The sequence below is a fragment of the Rutidosis leptorrhynchoides genome, chromosome 11, assembly GCF_046630445.1.
Source record: "Rutidosis leptorrhynchoides isolate AG116_Rl617_1_P2 chromosome 11, CSIRO_AGI_Rlap_v1, whole genome shotgun sequence".
NCBI lineage: Eukaryota > Viridiplantae > Streptophyta > Magnoliopsida > Asterales > Asteraceae > Rutidosis > Rutidosis leptorrhynchoides.
This window is the reverse complement of record NC_092343.1, coordinates 378,002,877-378,016,535: the sequence shown is the minus strand read 5'-3', so window position 1 is coordinate 378,016,535 and position 13,659 is coordinate 378,002,877.

The window sequence follows — 13,659 nt, the reverse complement described above, 5'->3', positions numbered from 1 at the left end:
CCAAAATATCATCATCAATATCTTCGATATTTCTGAGGATATTTTCATAAATATTCTCGTCCGAAATTATATACCTCTTCGTGCTTCCTGTGTATCATTATATTGGAAACATTCAATAGAAAATTTAGTACCGAAAAGCAGATTATGCGAAACTATGAAGAAAGACGTGGACAAATCACAAAGAATAAGTTTGACTTCAAAGAATCCAAACGATTCTGTTTCTGATGAAATCTTTAGCGAATATCTTGCTTCCGAATCTAAACCCTTACGGATAAATCTTCTTCATCATCCATCGATATTAGAAATTCCAAGATATCATCGTATCTTTCATTATAAATATCCTCCATATTTCTGAAGATATTTTCATAACTATTCTTATCTGAAATTATTAATCTCTTCCTGATATCAGTGTTACATCATATAGAAATTATTAATTTCTATATTCTGTAAACTTTCGAGCTTAAAATATGAATGTTATTGAAGTAATGTTGGGAACTGATGCATGAGTTAGTATAATATAATGACACTTGATCAACGTGATTATATTACAGTAAGTTATGCTGAGTTTCTAAATGGAAAATGATGATTCACAGATTATAACGTCATCATGTGCCATGTTACATAACTCTTTCATTCTGCTTAACTTCTTAACATATCAAGAAAATATATTCTTGATAGTTCTATTCTCGGTGATTCAGGTAATTTGACAAAATAAATCGTGCTACTACCTTTCCTTTCTACCTTGTATATTATGATAATTCGAAACTCCATACCTATGAATTCTGGACCGTTACTTGCGAAAAGTAAACAAAAACATGAAGCTCCGAAATTGAAAGGGGGTATAAATCGCAGCAAATAAGAGAGTGCATTAACTGTGGATGACAATAATTATAGGAAACAGAAGCAGGGACATTGAAATATAAGGGAAGATATAAAATCCAATAACAACACAGAAGTTACAAACCGTGGATATTAATACGAATAACAATATAAAGACACGGTATAATTAAGAATAGTATTTCCCCAAGGCAATAGTAGAAGTAAACAGATTTTCTGGTGGAAGATTGAAAAGAAGGATGACAGATTTTCAAGAATCAGGACTGGATGGAGCGTTTCCACAATATTTTAGAAGCAGGAATAAAGGAAGAAAGTATAGGAATGGTAAAAGTAATGGAACGGAAGAAGTTCATTTATAGTGAAAATACCAGACAAAGAAATCAAGGCAGATTTCCGCATTAATTATAGAGATCTTAATTTCCTTATTCGCCGAAGAATCAAATCTTTTAGATTTCGAAGATTTTCTTTATATCCCTTGAATTCCGGAATTCAACCAAGACAACATCAAAAGTTAAAACGAAACTTCATTTATTCATTTCACTCTTTCGTGATAGCTTCATTCGTGCTCTTCGAATAATCGAATTATTTTATCAGTATTATTCAATAATGATAAAACTCAATTTATCAACTCATATTTGTCATGAAAATATTTTTATTGTTAGTCATGACCACCTCACTCAAATTTCGGGACGAAATTTCTTTAACGGGTAGGTACTGTGACGACCCGGGAATTTCCGATCAAATTTAAACTTGATCTTTATATCTGATCTCGACACGATAAGCAAGTCTGTAATGTTAAGTCTCGGAAAAACTTTGAACTGTGTTTAATATATTCATTTGACCTTTGACCATTTCCGGACGATTCACGAACCAATAATTATAAATAAATACATATATGTATATAAATGTATATATATATAATAATTGGAATTAAATATAAGTAAATATACAGAATAATTAAGTTACTATTAAAATAAATAATATATACATATAAATTCTAAACATAAGTAATATTAGATATATTATAAATTATAAATAGTAAAGATTTAATAAGTTTCTGTATAATAGATATTATATAATTAGTAAACATGATACAATAAATAATTGTAAAAGTAATTATAAGGTAAAAATGTAGTTATTAATATCGTTATTATTACTTTCATTGTGATTAAAGATAAATGCTAATATTAACATAGTTAATAGTAAAAATTATAAATTTAATTAGTATTAGGGTTATTCAAAGTATTATTATTAATATGATTACAAAAGAAATTAACATCTTATTAAAGATTGTTACTAACATTAGTCTTACTAGTATTATTATTAACATTATCTTTATTAACTAATATCACTAGTTTTACTAAACAATAATATTAGTATTATTAATAATACTATGTTTCCTTAATATGTAAAATACATAAATAATTAGATATATAAATAAGTAAATACAGATATATATATCGATATATAGAATCAGATTATCAACCAACTTTCCCTTATTTTCTTGTGTGTCCTATTTAGCCTATGATTTATTTGTCGAACAAATCCAGGATACAGACAACCTTTATTCATTCTTTTGTCGCTGTGTTAATCAGTCAATAAAACAATAAAAGATTGCAGCTATTTGTTTTCAATGAAAATAAAACCCATAACAGGCTCGTAAGCCTTGTTCTTCCACTTTACAGTCATATCGTAAATTCAAGTCATAAATCAAAAAGTAAAAATGCAGAAAGATTAGAAATCTTTTATTGAATCTACCTGCAAAACCCCAATTCTCAAATCTTTATATCGAGCTAGAATTTTTGAGTCAAACTTTCAAAAATAAAAAGTCAACCCAATTATTCATCAAGAAATTCGAACCCTAGTTTATGTTTCTGGTCCAATTGACGATTTCAAAAGTTCCTAGGATCGATTTGTAACATAATTTGTTTTATAATCTTTGTCCAAAACAGCTCCAAAATCAAAATCAATTTTTTTTCTTTTTTTTTGCTACCGTCGCTGTTTACAGCATCTTTTTCTTTTATATATTTTTTGTTGTTGTTTGTTAATCAATTTATTTACATGTAATTGCTTCTATAAGTGACCATTGAATCCCAAAATCGATTTAGTAGTTATCCGGAGGATTAATTGGATGATGGGTCGACTGTATTATTAAAGAAGAAGGAGAAGATGAGAAGTAGAATTAAGAACATATTATATTTATTAATTTCAGTATAATTACAGAAAAGAATGGGTAGTGCAATGGTTTAGAACGTTAGGAAGGAGCGAGAGGTTGCGGGTTCGAATCCCCATTTCAGACATTTCTTTTTACAAGCTAGTTCCTAAGGTAGCCATTATGTATTATTATTATTATTATTATTATTATTATTATTATTATTATTATTATTATTATTATTATTATTATCATTATCATTACTTATAAATATTAATTTTTATTATTATTTTTTATATGATTGTTATTATTATGATTACTATTATTATTATTATTATTATTATTATTATTATTATTATTATTATTATTATTATTATTATTATTATTATTATTATTATTATTATTATTACTAATGTTATTATAATTATTTTAATATTTGTTACTAGTATTATGATTATCAAAAGTATTATTAGTAATACTAGTATTATCATTATAATTACTCATATTCTCCTTATAATTATTAATATTAGTATTATCCTTAATATTATCATTACTATAAGTATTATTAAGGTTATTATCAGTATTAAATTATCATTTTAGTGCTACTATTAATATTATGATTATGATTAGAATTATTATTATTGTTAATATAAAAACAATACAAGTTATTATTATTACTAACATTAGCACTAATATCATTTTTGTAATTATTAGTTTTACTATTATTAACATAGGTATCAATTTTAACAATATCGTTATTATTATTAGTATTATCGATATTAAGAAAGTTATTATTAGTAGTAAATCATTATTATAGAAATTATCATTTTTGTTACGGATAAATATTTTGTACCTAAAAATATACTTAATACATATATTGTAATTATATTAATAGTTTATATACCTACATATCAAACATAATAACAATATTTAAATAAATACTTATATTTAACAAACTAATGATATATATATATATATTAATATAACTAAATATATAAATATTAAACATTTTAAAGATATGCACAAACTAAATAAGTATAATATATAATTTAAAATATAATATATAAAATTGTCCGATTACGATTATATATTTTAATATATATACAATTGATATAGGTTCGTGAATCTGAGGCCAACACTGCATTGTTCAATTGTTCAGTATTGTTATATGTATTTTTACTACAAAATACATTAGGTGAGTTTCATTTACCTTTTTACCCTTTATATTTTTGGGCTGAGAATACATGCGCAATTTTTATAAATGTTTTTACGAAATAGACACAAGTAATCAAAACTACATTATATGGTTGAATGATCGAAATCGAATATGCCCCTCTTTATTAAGTCTGGTAATCTAAGAATTAGGGAACAGACACCCTAATTGACGCGAACTCTAAAGATAGATCTATCGGGCCCAACAAGCCCCATCCAAAGTACCGGATGCTTTAGTACTTCGAAATTTATATCATGTCCGAAGGAGGATCCTGGAATGATGGGGATATTCTATATGCATATTGTTAATGTCGGTTACCAGGTGTTCAATCCATATGAATGACATTTTTGTCTCTATGCATGGGACGTTTATTTATGAGAATTAGAAATATGAAATCTTGTGGTCTATTAAAATTATGAAATGTTTGTTTATGATAAACTAATGAACTCACCAACCTTTTGGTTGACACTTTAAAGCATGTTTATTCTCAGGTATGAAAGAAATCTTCCGCTGTGCTTTTGCTCATCTTAGAGATATTAATTGGAGTCATTCATGACATATTTCAAAAGACGTTGCATTCGAGTCGTTGAGTTCATCAAGATTATTATTAAGTCAATTATAGTATGATATATTATGAAATGGTATGCATGTCGTCAACCGTAGATGTAATGAAAGATTGTCTTTTCAAAAATGAATGCAATGTTTGTAAAATGTATTATATAGAGGTCAAGTACCTCGCGATGTAGTCAACTGTTATGAATCATTTATAATCGATGTGGACTTTGTCCGGATGGATTAGGACGGGTCCTTTCAAAAACCAAGTGAACGGAACACACCACAAAACGCAACCTAAACAATTAAACAAAAAGCAACAAAACAATTAACAAAAAAGCAAAGATAAACAACGAAAGAAACCACATTAGCCGGCATTAGAAGCACCCTTTTGGTTCCTTTCATCTGGCTGTGATGTCCTCCCGCTGATCTTACCATTATGATTACGATCTTACCAATGAGGCTATTTATAGTCTAATACATGCACACATTTAAAATGCTAAGCCCCTAATTTTACTTAACTACTTTGACTCACATGCCAACTACTCTCACTTTCCTAATAAAGAGGAAAACATGCTGTAACTTGCAACTATTTTGCTTTGACTATTGATTCATGATCTTTTACTATTAATTTTATTCAGATACTAACACTTAAGATTAATAAATTTATTATTAATCTAATCTTACTAAACTTCTACCATGCCCATTTAATTTAACTTAACATAACCAATAAATCCAATAATCACTCCCTTAATTGGTTATTTTCATGATACTCTTCTTGTGAATAACATGATATCGATTCTTGTTTAGATCTTCTACTACTTCTAATCACTCATTTCATGTGATCAACCACACTTTTTTGTCTACTTCCTGCTTGCGTATTCATGTTTGTTGCCGCGCATGCCTGCTTTGATGTTTTAAGCCTTTCTTCCTTGTGTTGTTGTAAACTGCTGCTTCTTCATGCTGTTTACTACACCTTCATGCTTTACTATGGCCAACAGCTGTGACGACCCGGAAATTTCCGACCAAATTTAAACTTAATCTTTATATGATTTCGACACGATAAGCAAAGTCTGTAATGTTAGATCTCAAAATTTTGAACTGTTTTTATATAATAAATTACCCTGTGACTATTCCCGACGATTCACGAACAATTGTTTGTAAATAAAAATGTATATATATATATATATATATATATATATATATATATAAATGTAAGGATATATGATAATTGGAAAAAATAAAATATAATTAAATATGAAAACCGAAATACAAAATAATTATGTTGTAATTTAAAATGAGTCTATATACAAATAGGTATGATTCTATGTATAATTATTATTAAATGTATATTGTAATATATATATATATATATATATATATATATATATATATATATAGTGTATATATATTAAATTATATATTATATAATTGGTAAACATTACATAAGTAATAAATTGTAACATTAATATATTAAAAGTAATTACAAGTTAAAGTATAGTGATATAGTAATATTATTATTAATTTCATTATTATTATTAATATTAAAAATCAATATTAGTATTATTAATATTCTTATTATTATTACTATTGTAATTAAAAAGTTATGATTAACAAAATAAAGATGATAAATATAAGTCTTATTATAAGAATGATTAAAACTATAATTTTAATTATTATTATTATTTATTATTATTATTATTACTAAAAATTATCATTTTCATTTAAAAATTGTTATTATCATTATTTTTATCAATATCTTTATATTATTATATTTATTATTATTAATATTAATATTATTAGTAATACTTATTATTATCATTATTATTATTATTATTATTATTATTTATTATTATTAATATTAATAGAATTATTATTTATTAATACACTTACATTTATTTATTAAAAATAAAAATAATTTTATAACTCAATCAGTTTCACGTTACTATCATACTGTATCTAATTTGTTTTCTGTCCCAAAATTCATACAAATCAAAATTAATCACAAGAACAAAACAAATTCTGTTAGAAATCATAATCCACTTTTTATTTTTTTTATTTTTTTTCTTCGTCTGATATGGAAATCTGTCGACATTTTTGGCTATAAATTAAACGAATTGTTCGATGATATTGGTTAACACATTCAGTTCTTTCATCCTCATTATCAAATATCAATTTCAATTAATTGAATTTGTTGAATTAAAACAGAAATAAAACTGAAACCAGTCGAACACCCATGTTCTTGGTCATTTTGTCAAATACTTGATTTTGAATGAAATTTAAAAATCCTTAAATGCAGAGTTGTTAGAAATTATGTGTTAAAACTATCTGGAAAGTTTCAAATCTCAATTTTTCATAACGAATTCAAATTTTGGAGTCAAAGTTTCGATTTCAAAAGTCAAAGAATATGTTCTTGGTAAAATTCGAAAATTCTGTGATGTTTTAAGTTTAATTGACAATTCAGGAAGTTTCTAGGAATGAAATGAAATGTATTTCATGTTATAATCTTTGTCTGAAACACTCTTAAATTCGAAAATCAAATATGAGTTCTTAAACGTGTACAGCAGGTCTGTTCTATTTTTTTTAATTTGTTTTCTATTAATACAAACCATAATAACAGGTCGTTTATGTATCAAAATTACAACATAATTCAAGCTTTGTATTAACTATTGTGTTTAGTATTTAAACTTTGGTCGATTTGATTTAGAAGAAGAAGAAGAAGAACATGTTTTTATAAACGGGTTATAACTTTTTCAGTTGAGGTTTAATCAGAAAAACAGAAGCAGTCAAGTGGTTAAGGGTGTTTGCGTGTTAGCGAGAGGTCTCAGGTTTGAGCCCATACTGGGACATTTTAATTTTAAAAGCTTCTTTTATAAGGTAGCCTATATATATATATATATATATATATATATATATATATATATATATATATATATATATATATATATATATATATATATTTATTATTATTATAATTATTATAATTATTATAATTATTATTATTGATATTATTATTGTTATCATTAGTATTATAATAATAATAATTATTATTAATCATAATTATAAGTATCATAACCATTATTATTATTATTATTATTATTATTATTATTATTATTATTATTATTATTATTATTGTTATAAGTATTATTAATATATTTATTATTGTTAATTTTATCATTTAAGTATTATTATCATTATTATGATTATTATGATTATTATTATTACTATTTATTATTATTTTCATAAATATTAGTATTAGTAACATTCTATAATTATTAGTATTATCATTATGTATTATTATTATTATTATTATTATTATTATTATTATTATTATTATTATTATTATTATTATTATTAAAAATGTTATCAAATCATTATCAGTATTATTATTAATATTATCATGAGTATTATTACTATATAATTATTAAAATCGTTATCATAACTATCATTAACGAGAAAATTAATATTTTTACAGTTATTATTATTAATATCATTTTTATTATCATTAATATAATTATTAACATTATTATATTTATTAGTAATATTAAGTATTATAATTATTATCATTTTTACCATTATTAATGTTATTTTAGTATTATTATAAATACTATTTTTTTAATAACAAATCATATATATATATATATATATATATATATATATATATATATATATATATATATATATATATATATTTAATACATGTAACATAACAAAATTAATATTTTTATTTATTTAAAATATATAAAATGAATATATAAAACATATAAATTATTAATATAAAAATGATATAACTAATAAATTTATATATATATAAATTTGTTCGATCAATTATGTGTGTTAATATATATATAAATGTTATAGGTTCGTGAATCCGAGGCCAACCCTGCATTGTTCAGTTCCGTAGTATGAATATTTTTTACTACAAAATATTGTATCGTGAGTTTCATTTGTTCCCTTTTTAAATGCTTTTGCAATATATATTTTTGGGACTGAGAATACATGGACTGCTTTTATAAATGTTTGACGAAATAGACACAAGTACTCAAAACTACATTCTATGGTTGGTTATGAACATCGAATATCGCCCCTTTTAGCTTGGTAGCCTAAGAATTAGGGAAATGGCCCCTAATTGACGCGAATCCTAAAGATAGATCTATGGACCTTGACAAGTCCCATTCGGGTTACGAATGCTTTAGTACTTCGATTGATATATACTGATTGCGACGGCCGGTATATAGCATGTAGTTTGCGAAATGCCTGTATGCGGGGGATATTCTATATGCATCCTGTCAGTTCGGTTACCAGGCGTTCACCATATGAATGGATTTTATAGCAGTGAGCAGATCTGCATTTTATATGAAAATGAAATCTTGTGGTCTATTAAAATTATGGAAATGATTGATTTTGATAAACTAATGAACTCGCCAACATTTGGGTTGACACTTTTAAGCATGTTTATTCTCAGGTATGAAAAAAATCTTCCGCTGTGCATTTGCTCATTTTAAAGATATTACATGGAGTCGTTTATGGCATATTTCAAAAGACGTTGCATTCGAGTCGATGAGTTCAAAAAGATTATTATTAAGTAAATGGCAGATTAGTCATTCATATTATTGGAAAACATATATCATTTGGTTATTTTTAAATGGGATGTCTTTTAAAATGAATGCAATGTTTGTAAAATGTATCATATAGAGGTCAGTACCTCGCAATGGAACCAGATGTTATTGTATTCATTCAGGTAGATTTGGACGGGTCGTTATATGTAGTATCAGAGCGGTGGTCTTAGCGAACCAGGTCTTGTATTAGTGTGTCTAACTGATAGTTGTTAAGATGCATTAGTGAGTCTGGACTTCGACCTTAGTTACATGTCAAAAGTTTTGCTTATCATTTCTTGTCAGAAATTACCTGTCTATCAATCATAAGTCTTGACAAGTGTTTTTGCATTTATTGCATACACAGTGTATAGATGAATCATATCCTATCGTATCTATTACAGTGGGTCTTATTTGGAGCTTTCCGAAATTCCCTTCGTAATTTAAGGTTTCCAGGTATTATATATATCTATGCATATTATGTATTGAGAATACATCCAACTATTATTGCTATCACCAATATTTTCATATCAATAATCTTTTATATAATAACGTAAAATGGCCTCTTCGAATAGACCAAGTTCCTCCAGCTCTGAAGACAGCGTGACGGGAGCACACCAACCGATCAACTACCGGGATTTCTTTAGAAAATGGGTATGGGTTCGCGAAATACTTACCCTATGGAGAAATGAAGAAGGTACTCCATATCACGATCCGAACTTACCGCCTAACGTCGAAGTACTCGATCCGCTTACCGGCGAACCTGTTCGCAATACTGTTTTCACTCTTTTCGTAAGGATTTTCCGCCTCGAATGTCGACTCAATGTAGTTAAAGATAGTATTCGTCCTCCACTTCCGAATGCTAATCAAGTAGGATTATTAGAAGAAGTTAGAAGACTTTGAACTAAATATCAAGATTTGACAAACCTTACGGAAGAATGGGTAGAACTAATTCATAGACTTGAGCGTAAAGTAAAAACCCTGGAGGCGACTGTGACGATCGCTCCAAATCCATATGGACGAACACGTCATTCATCGATTTCATTGCGAGGTATTTGACCTCTATATGATACGTTTTATAAACATTGCATTCTTTTGAAAAGGAACACCATAAATGAATATTTAAATTAGAGGTTTTTGACATCTGATGATTTCTACATATAGACAATCACCGTAAATAATAGTTTACAATAGTACTTCCGTTGACAATGCAGTCAAAATAAGATACATGGTGATGATTTGGTGAATGCAACGTTTTCTTGAAAATATGTCATGTAAGACTCCATGCACATAGCTTGTCTAATATATAAGCAAACAGCGGAAGGCTTCTAGAGAACCTGAGAATAAAACATGCTAAAAAGTGTCAACACAAAGGTTGGTGAGTTCATAGTTTTAATGTTTCGTATAGTTTGTATATAAAAGTGGATCACAAGATTTCAGTTGTTTCATCCAGAAACGTTTATCAATAGATTCTACATAACAGAGCACCCTGGTAACTAAGCTTTAACGTTATAATGATAAATACCCCATTCGTTTTAATACACGCAAACCAACGTGTCCTAAACTCAAATAACACACGTCCGTTAAAAGGTTAGCGTTCTAGCTTGGACGGGGATGTCAAGCCCTATGAATCTATATACTATTATTCGCGCCCACCAGTCCATATCCTATGTACTGGCAGCTACTTGTTACCAAAGCTAAGGGATTTTCGGTTTAAACTCAGTGTAGAATTAAGTATGTACTTGTATCCATTGCGTTTAAATTAAAGTGCATGTATTCTCAGCCCAAAAATGTATTGCAAAAGCAATTAAAAAGGGATCATATGAAACTCACCTTAGCAGCATATAAAGTCGTTCACCAAAATGTGACTGAAACTCGGATTACCAAATAACCGTAGATCTTAACCTAGAGAACATATGTTGGTCAATAAATATCTATCAAGCTAGGTCTGGTCATAGTGTATGTTAATGCTAAAAACAAACATATATTTCATAGCATTATTCCTCAAGAAAGACAAGCTTTTAGTTACAATTGTTCTATTTACAAGTGATATTCGTTTAAATAATAAAAGGTGAAGACAAAAGACAGATTCGACGAATTGAAGACGCAAACAACCAAAAAGCTCAAAAGTACAAAAGACAATCAAAGAGGTTCCAATTATTGATAAGAAACGTCTCGAAATTACAAGAGTACAAGATTCAAAAAGCAAAGTACAAGATATTAAATTGTACGCAAGGACGTTCGAAAATCCGGAACCGGGACCAGAGTCAACTCTCAACGCTCGACGCAACGGACTAAAAATTACAAGTTAACTATGTATATAAATATAATATAATATATAATTAATTATATTAATTATATATATATTATATTTATAAATAAATCGTCGGCAAGAAAGACTCCAAAAGCTGGTGAGCTGTATTTACAAACTCCGCGACTCGCGGAGTTTGAAGGCAAAATGGGCCGCGAGTCGCGGAGGCCCAAATTCTGAAAGTCCCTATAAAGCCAACCGAATTCTGATCATTTTTTTACCATCATATATCCATCTCTCTATCTATATACGTAAAATATATATATATATATATATATATATATATATATATATATATATATAATTTATATTTTAATTTTAATTTTAATTTTAATCCTAATAATAAGGGTATGTTAGCGAATGTTGTAAGGGTGTAAGTCGAAATTCTGTCCGTGTAACGCTACGCTATTTTTAATCATTGTAAGTTATGTTTAACCTTTTTAATTTAATGTCTCGTAGCTAAGTTATTATTATGCTTATTTAATCCAAAGTAATCATGATGTTGGGCTAATTACTAAAATTGGGTAATTGGGCTTTGTACCATAATTGGGGTTTGGACAAAAGAACGACACTTGTGGAAATTAGATTATGGGCTATTAATGGGTTTTATATTAACTAAACAATACCTTGTTAATTTAATATACAAACTTATAATTCGACGTATTTATATATAACCACATACGCTTGACTGGGTACGGTGGGCGGGATATCTATAAATACCAATAATTATTCATTTTACCGGACACGGAACTGGATTAATAGTTAATAGACTTGTTGAAACATGGGTGAATTACATTCAAGGGTAATTGGTGTAATTGTTAACAAAGTAGTAAAACCTTGGTTTACACGCAGTCGATAACCTGGTGTATTCATTAAACAAATTATTAAAACCTTGTTACAATTCGAATCCCCAATTAGTTGGAATATTTGACTTCGGGAATAAGAATAATTTGGCAAAGGCTTTCGCTCTTTATATTTATGACTGATGGACGTTTATGGACAAATCCGTATGGACATATTAAATAATCCAGGACAAAGGACAATTAACCCATGGGCATAAAACTAAAATCAACACGTCAAACATCATGATTACGGAAGTTTAAATAAGCATAATTCTTTTATTTCATATTTAATTTCTTTTATTTTATATTTAATTGCACTTCTAATTATCGCATTTTTTTATTGTTATTGTATTTAATTGCACTTTTAATTATCGTACTTTTAAATTATCGCAAGTTTATTTTATCACACTTTCATTATTTGCAATTTCATTATCGTTATTTACTTTACGCTTTAAATTAAGTCGTGTATTTATTTTTAATATTTTACATTTGGTTTTAACTGCGACTAAAGTTTTAAAATTGATAAACCGGTCATTAAACGGTAAAAACCCCCCTTTATAATAATAATATTACTTATATATATATATATTTGTATTTTTTATAAAAGTAAACTAATATAGCGTTAAGCTTTGTTTAAAAAGATTCCATGTGGAACGAACCGGACTTACTAAAAACTACACTACTGTACGATTAGGTACACTGCCTATAAGTGTTGTAGCAAGGTTTAAGTATATCCATTCTCTAAATAAATAAATATCTTGTGTAAAATTGTATTGTATTTAATAGTATTTTCCTGTAAAAATATAAGCTATTTCGTATACTACTCTGCTAAAACATCAAGTATTTTTGGCGCCGCTGCCGGGGAATCGCTTAAAAGCCGGAAGCGCAACGCTAATATAAAAAAAAAAGATTTTTATTTTTAAGTTTACTTTTATTAAAAAAAAATACGCTTTTGTAAAAATACGTTTTAAATATTCTAAAATATAAAAAAAAACAAAAATATAAATATTTTTAGGAGTTTGATAAATATTTAAGTTTTATAAAGTTTCTTTAGTTTGTAAAAATATAAGTTTTATTTAATTTATTTTATAAATATATTTTATAAATATAAAACCGAAAAAAAATAATTATATATAAATCTATTTTTTTAGATTGTT